We start from the raw sequence: 8,282 nt of genomic DNA, 5'->3' as shown, positions 1-8,282 counted from the left end.
AAATTCCTACAAACTCTCTGCTGAGAATAATAATGTTAGTACGTACCCACTTTATAAGGCTATGAGCCTCAGAAAACATGAACAGTGTGAAGTTTCTGGTCAATTCATGTTTCTCAATCATTGCTAGATTTTGATCTAATCATTATTTTAATTCTTTATTCAATAAAGCAGCAGTTCAATGCATATCATTATGGTACACAACTGTAAATGAAATCAGATTAGAAATTATACTGCTGGGTGGTGGTGGAGCACGCCTTTAATCCCAGCTCTTGGGAGGCAGAGGCAGTCAGATTTCTGAGTTTGAGGCCAGCCTGGTCTACAGAGTTCCAGGACAGCCAAGGCTACACAGAGAAACCCTGTCTCTAAAAAAACCAAAAAAAAAAAAAAAAAAAAAAAAAAAAAAAAAAAAAAAAAACGAAAGAAAGAAAGAAAGAAATTATCCTGATACGTAGTTGAATTGAAACAAGATTTTATTTTACTTGTGTCATGTCTTTGAGCAAATACATCTTTAGAAAGTCAAGTACATAGAGCAAGATAACTAATGCAGGTACCATTTCATGCTTTAAAAAAGCATGTTCAGTGCTGAGGGCACCTCATTTGCTTTAAGTTAAATGTCTCGTAATAATTGCCTCACCATTGAATACTAAGTCCATTCAAGGAAGGGAAATTTCAATTTTACTGCATCTATTCATACATGTAATCATCAAAATATAAAAAAATAAAAATGCTATCTAGTCATTGACTAAATCAAGCTATAAAGTGAACTTCTTTGCAATTCATTTTTTTTCAAAAAAAAATCAAAAGTCAGTCAGTATTCAGGGGGCAATTTAACCTTCTGGTTGTCAAAGTTATGTCTCACCTAAGAACATAATGATTAATAAAATAATAAAGTATGTTATTTGGGCTGAGAGGAAAAAGACTTAATGTAAAAACCAATGGTCTAAAGAAAAGATGAAGCAGTAAAGGGTCCTGGAAAGTAAAATATAGAGTTTGGGAGGTAACCTGCAGCATAGATATTGCAGAGAAAGGTTGATGAGCACTTTAGCGTGTTTAATAGTCTCAGTATTAGAAAAAAATCTCTAAGCCCTAAGGAGACTTGAATCTGAATCAAGTATTACTTAATTACATTGATTTCATTAGTCATATTTTTAATATCCTGATTTAGCTTACATTCAACCCTTGGAAATAATTTTGACATTGAAATACATTAGAAAGTGATGAACACTAAGGTAGGTTAATTTTTCTTCTCTTGAGATATATTTTTTCTTTGAATTATATCACAGAACCTAATATTAATAAAGCATTATTCTATTTATATAATATTAACTCTGTCATAATATACTAATAATCAATAATATATTAATAATAATAGACATGTCTTATCTGTTGCTAACTTGATTTATATAGGTAAGTTCAAATATTATAATATAATATATTAATAATTGACAGCAAATGCCTGTACCTACTAGTATAATACATACAGTATATATAAATATATATATAATTACATGAATATATTTAACATAAATATATGATATATATATATTATGTATTATATATATTCTATTATTATTTCCCAGAGCCTAATATTTGGATTTTATCTATTTAATTGAAAATAAGAAGAGGTAGACATGTATATTATTATTATGACAGCCAAGGTGATCTAGGTCACCATTTGCTTGTTTCATCCCTGGGTCTATTGGGGCCATGTCTTTGATTTACCATCTAATCAATGAACAAACCAATTGACATAGGACCTTTCATTTCAAATTAGTTTCTTATACCAGCTGGGGATACATGACCTTCTAGTAGTTTTTAAGATATAATTTTTATAATTTAAAAAATAGGTCATAGATTTAAACATTTTAATAGAGAAAAAAAGAGAGGAAATCAGTGCTTGAGAGATAGCTCAGCAGTTAGAAGAGTGTTCTTTCAGAAGACCCAGGTTCAGTTCTCAAAACTGTCTATAATTTCAACTCCAATGGATATGAAACCCTCTTCTAGTCTTCACTGACACTGATGTGCATATAATGCAGATAAATCATACTCACATTCACAAAAATTTAATAAATCTTTTTTTATAACTATTTGAAGAAAGGTGTAGCACTTTAACTTAGTTATTTTAATGACTGGTTTTCCTCCATGTCTTCTGCAATAATATTGATAGAAAATAAAGAAGAAAAATTACTTCCAGGCCTACTATTGATCATCTGCTTTGTCATGCATCAATGCTTTTAAAGGATAGAATGTTCTATCCTTCCCATGCCCTTTTGTAAAACTTGCCTTTCCTAACTTTTTGATCAATTCACCTCACATCTTTCTAAACTTCATCTTACTGTGAACTTTAGCAGTTACATATTCAAGGACAGTCAATAAAGTAGCAGAGTCACTATTTTAAATAGTGCAAACTGGAGTGCAAATTAAGAATTCACACTCCCAGCAATGGGAGCTTGGCATGGCTGCCCTCTGAGAGGTCCAACAAGCAGCTGACCAAGACAAATGCAGATACTTATACCCAGTCAATAGACAGATGCTGGGGACCCCTATGGTTGATCTAGGGAAAAGCTGGAAGAAGCTAAGGAGGAGGGCGACCCCATAAGAAGACTAGCAGTCCCAACTAGCCTGGACCCCTGAGATCTCTCAGACACTGAACCACCAACCAGGCAGCATATATCAGCTGATATGAGGCCCCTGACATATATAGCAGAAGACTTCTTGGTCTGGCCTCAGTGAGAGAAGACCCACCTAACTAGCCCTCAAGAGACTTGAAGCCCCAGGGAGTGGGGAGGTCTGGTGTGGTAGGAGTGAAGGAGGTGATGGGGATGGAGATGGGATAGGAGGTATGAGATGGGGAACAGTTGGGAACAGACTGGGAGGGGGATAGTGGCTAGATTGTAAAGGAAGATTAAAGAATAATAAAAAATAATTCATGCATCCACATCCCATTGCATGAAGCACATGCATGGTGCAGTGAGGCCTATAAACATTTACCCTATGTCCAAACATTTCAAATATGATCATAAGCTTCTGAATTTTATATTTAGTACTCTAGATTCCTGTATGCTTAGAATTTTACAATTTCTAGTGAATCCCAAGCAGCAGCATTTTTTAAATAAATAAGGTTAATGTCAAAGTGTGCTATCCTTCAATCTCCTATATTCTTCAATAAGCCCTGGGCTACCAGCAGTAATTGTGCTATTAGATATAAAACACCTAGTAAAGAATAGCACTAACAGACCTGTAGAAATTCAATGAAATAAATCAATAACATATGTAAGTGCAGAGCACTTTTTAATATGTTAATTCATACTGACACTTGACCCGCAAAATTTGTCATCTATCATTATTGTTCTAGGTAGATATTTGCTGATCCAAGTACAACTATATAAAAGGAATTATATTAGAAGGAGAATGTTAATCAATCTGGCTCTTATCTGCACTTTTCTGATACATCATCATTCTATCACATCTCTCTTTTGAATGCAGGAAATAATAACCATTCTTCATGTGAGACCTACATTCTCCTCTATGTCTCAAATATTCACATTGTTCAGTCATCAGCCCAATCAATCTGTGTATTAACTCTCTGCATACAATTATGCATGCCAGGGGTTCAATGATCCATAAGGCTGGATCTACCCTTTCTATAAAGCAAATCACAAGCTGTTGTAGGCATGTAATTCCTTAGGCCAACTTATCAGTATCTCCTATTCCTGAAGGACAGGAGAGGTATGACAAAATTCCTTTTAGACTGTCAGTCTGAGGAGAATCAATTTGAGTGTTGACACATTTATTCTTCTCAATCTTGTTGTACTCATCCAGCTTTAGTTCATATGCATACTCAAAGCTTTATTAAAGTTGTTCACTACCACATTAGAGACAAATGAAAATTTAATTTTTTTAGAAATAGTAAAGATGCCAAAATGCCTAACCAAGCTAATAAGCAAGATGAAGAGGTAAATTCAGAAGTATAAAATTTCATAAAATGTTTCAATAGAAGAAAGAATTATATGAAATAATGGGTTGTGTGGTCTGGCTGTGCAAATACTGAAACTTAAGACAAATGATATAATATGCAGGAATGAAAAATAAAAGCAAACAATGTAATTTTATGTTTAAGCAAGTGGTAGACACAGCAAACTAAAGTGATAATTATTGTAACTTAGTTCCATACTCTGGGAGAGAACTTAACCCCAATTTTATTTCCTAATGTAGAATTGGAAATTCAAAAAGATAAACCAACATCTATAGGCTATCTAACTCTATGATATAAGCTGAACTTCAGATCCCAGTCACCTGACTGTAGACAATTAACCATTTCCCACCACCCTATTTTGTCTGTCTCTTTACTGTTTTGATAGCCACATATCCAAAATATCTCAGTTCTTACTCTTTTGACTTTTAAACCTTTTCATTGTTCTATGTAGTATGTCCATGCAGAATACTGAACAGGCTCTCAGGACTTTCTATTTTCAAATTAGGTGGTCCATTCCAAAGGACACAGTTGAACTGTGATTATAGTCTTTCTCCCTGTTGTCAGGGAGTGGCACTTTTTTTTTTTGTTTTTGAGAGATTCTTATTGATGGGGAAAAAAACAAATACACAAAATCAAGCACTGGTGAATAAGGTTTCTGGAGAAAGTAATAAGTAATGATCAACATTTTAAACAAGAGAGTGACAAACAAAAAGATAATTACACATTGTTATTAATTTTTGGTAATGTCAGAAAAGCATGATCAGGATAAAAATTTCAGTAGTCTCAGTATCATTTTGAATTAATAAATCAGTAGCGAGCTCAAGTGTATAAAATATATCATTAAACCTAGTAAATTATACATGTATGTTCATATACTTCTTTATGTGCATATATTTTATTTAAAAATGATTGCTCTAAGCACAGAGCTTCAGGCAAGGCTGGGCATGGTGCACACAGTGAAGAGCAATAAAAGAATAAAATACCTGTATCTCCAATCTGCTGCACTGTAGAACTGGTTTTAGGTTTCAACATAAATCAGCTTCTGAATTTCCAGCAGAGTATCATACCTGCCTTATTGATTCAAAATTTGCCTGCCCCTACAATCACATCATGCACTTCCTAACATCTTTCTCATGGTGGTGCTCATACTATCAATATCAAGGGTTGAAGTGTATTATGATGAAACAACATTAACAATAAAATTAAAAGTATAGAAATTCTACTCAAGTAGAAACTCAGGTTTTGAAATGTCAATGCCCAAGAAAGGCAAACATTGACACAAAAAGAAAATATTCTCACAAGGCAAATGAATCTTTGGAAACTCTGGAACACCTTATGGATGGCCTTCCTCAATGGATGCCCTTCCACTGCATGTGACAATGCTACTGAAAGAAATAGAAAAAATGGAGTATGCTATGAAGCTGAGTTGTTATGCACAACATAAATGGGCAGAGAGTACAGTAAAGGTGAAAACAGAAAGACAAGGACCCCAGGTTAGAACACAAAACATGTAGAAATTATGTACACAAGAGAATAACCTAAAAATTGGCTTGATAGGTTTAATCTTCCTAGAATCTAAATCATTATTTCCAAGAGTGAAAAGAGCCCCAGATTAAGAGTCTTTCTTGCCAAAACCCAAACCTGCTTCATTGCAGTTCTGTGAGATGGGCTCTGTAGTAATTAAAAATCCACAGCAAACTTAGGAATGAGACAGTTTATTTTTGCCAGACAACCTTGGGTAAAAGAAATAACCAACCCAAGCAAGACTTCACTTTATAGGAAGCAAAGTTAGGAAAAAATATACTGGAAAAATGATTAAAGGGAGTTAAGAGATAGTTCAGCTGGGAATTCTATCTTATTTCTATTTTTTGTTTGTCTGTAAAAGAGAAGTGGGTGGTATTAAGAATTGAGAAATTATGAGTAGAATTTCTCATCTATACCCCAGGAGTGAGAGCCATTGATTTTCAGCTAATTACAGTGTTGCTTTTCAGGACCTAGAGGGTGTCTTGTCTCTTCCTTTGTAATTACAAGTGATATTCAAGGACACAGATCACATGATAAACTCACTATTAGAGATATTTGCACAATTGCAGATCCACTAAGTAATGGTTGAGCCACTATGCTTAGCAGAAGCCACCCAACTGACATTCCCTAAATGGAGGGGTGAAAAACCTTCCTTCAACAAGTTTCTAAATATTCAGCTCTTAGTTATTATTTTACTCATTTCAACTAAAAGTATATAACTTCCTGATCATTGTCATTAGAAGAGCCTTATTTGCTTGGGTTTCAAAGTGATGTACAAATTACTCTCATATGTGGCACATAATGATTTATAATAAAAAAAATCAGAGCAAGGAAGCTGTTCATTGGTTAAAGTCCTTGCTATAAAAGCATGAAGATCCAAGTTTAGATCCCCAAAACACAAGTAAAACCTCAGTGTACTGGTTAGCTAAACTGTAACTCTACCATGTGCAAGATAGCAACTGGAATCCCCAGAGCAAGCTGGCTAATTAGACCATCTGAACCAAGGAGCCCCAGGTTCAATGGAAGACACTAACTTAATACATGAGGTAGAGAGTAACTAAGAAAGACTTACATATCAACCTCAGCTTGCCACATATCTATACACAAATACATGTACATCCTGGCACTTGGTACTATGCATTGTATACATACAAAACTACTTATCGTCTACATATTTCATATGCAAAAAGTGAAATAAGAACACAAGATTGAGCTCTTAGGTAAGTAAGCATCACAAAGGACTTTTGTAACTAGATCTTTGTTGGCTGAAGTAAGAAAATGGATTCTTGTGCTGTATAAGCAGCATTAGATAAAGAAATGTGCAGAAATATATGCTCATGAAAGACTGGACTCAGGGTGAGTAGCATAAGATGAATATTTAATGATACTTTGGGGGGATGATATTATTGCATTCTACTTTGAACTTTTAAAAAAGCAAATAAGAATTTATTTATTACATGTTTGTTACAGAAAACTAACAAAATATTAAAATTTAAAAAGAAGGGACAGAAAGGCCAGGAGAGATGAGCTGTCATGGGTAGAAGATATACCATAAGCCAAAGACCTATCCATGAACAACAATATCTTCATGATCTTTCTAGAAAGGAAAATGAAAATCTTTGCTGAGCATAGATTAGAAAATAGAAGTTTGAGCCAAACCAATGAAACATCTTTATACAATAGTATTCTATTAGTATTCTAACTAACAGTGACTGCAAAACAAATAACTCAAAAAAATGACTGAAAAAGTAAACAATTTATGTCTCTTACAAATATGAAGTTAATTGTTCTTGGATTTTTCAAGGAAACTTGTGGGAGTCAGAGGCAGCTGGACTTGAGCCACCTCAAAATCCTCTTCACTCACATGTCTGCTATCTCAGCCAAGAATAATGAGACAGTTGAACAGGGGAAAAGGCAGAGAACCCTGACATTGTTGCCCGTGTGTGTGTATGTGTGTGTGTGTGTGTGTGTGTGTGTGTGAGAGAGAGAGAGAGAGAGAGAGAGAGAGAAAGAGAGAGAGAGAGAGAGAGAGAGAAAGTCAGAGATAGACAGAGAGAAAGTCAGAGATAGACAGAGACAGAGAGACAGTTAGAGAGAGACAGAGTCAAAGAGACAGAGACACACACAAAGAGAGTGATGGGGGAATGGATGGGCAAATAGATAGAGACAAAGAGATATAGTGTATGTAGCAGAGGAAACCCTGAGTAAGAGAAGTCCTGAGTGAATGTGAATTATTGACATGATATTGCCAAGTCAAAGAATTAAAGTCTGGGTCCCATGGAAAATTGTCTGAGCCATTAGCCATATGGGCTAGGCTCAAAAGAAATGGCAAAGCTTTCCTCCAGAGCCAGAGTGTGAGTTCTGTTGGCAATCCAGTATAAACAAAGTTTAGCAACTACAGTTTCGTCCTGCAAATGTTTATAGCCTGAGAGACTGCTTGCCTACAGAGACTTCCTACCAGACTAGCTAACCTTTCTTATTATACTGTAACTAGTAATGATGATGTTACAGGTTGGGATTGGTTAGAAAGCTATCTGATCCTTGCTTTACTATACATGTGTATGTGAGTCAATCCATTCTTCATTCATATATATATATAAATATATATATTCATATATATTCATATATATGTGTATACACACACATATATGTATATATATATATATATATATATATATATATATATATATATATATATATATGCATGAGAGAAAGAGAAAGAGAACAACAAAGAAGAAATAGAGAGAAAAATAAGTCTAGTCTGTATGTGCCTGTGGGGAAA

This window comes from Mastomys coucha, unplaced genomic scaffold (genome assembly GCF_008632895.1).
Source record: "Mastomys coucha isolate ucsf_1 unplaced genomic scaffold, UCSF_Mcou_1 pScaffold22, whole genome shotgun sequence".
Taxonomy (NCBI): domain Eukaryota; kingdom Metazoa; phylum Chordata; class Mammalia; order Rodentia; family Muridae; genus Mastomys; species Mastomys coucha.
The sequence above is the reverse complement of the archived record's forward strand: the minus strand, read 5'-3'. Positions refer to the sequence as shown.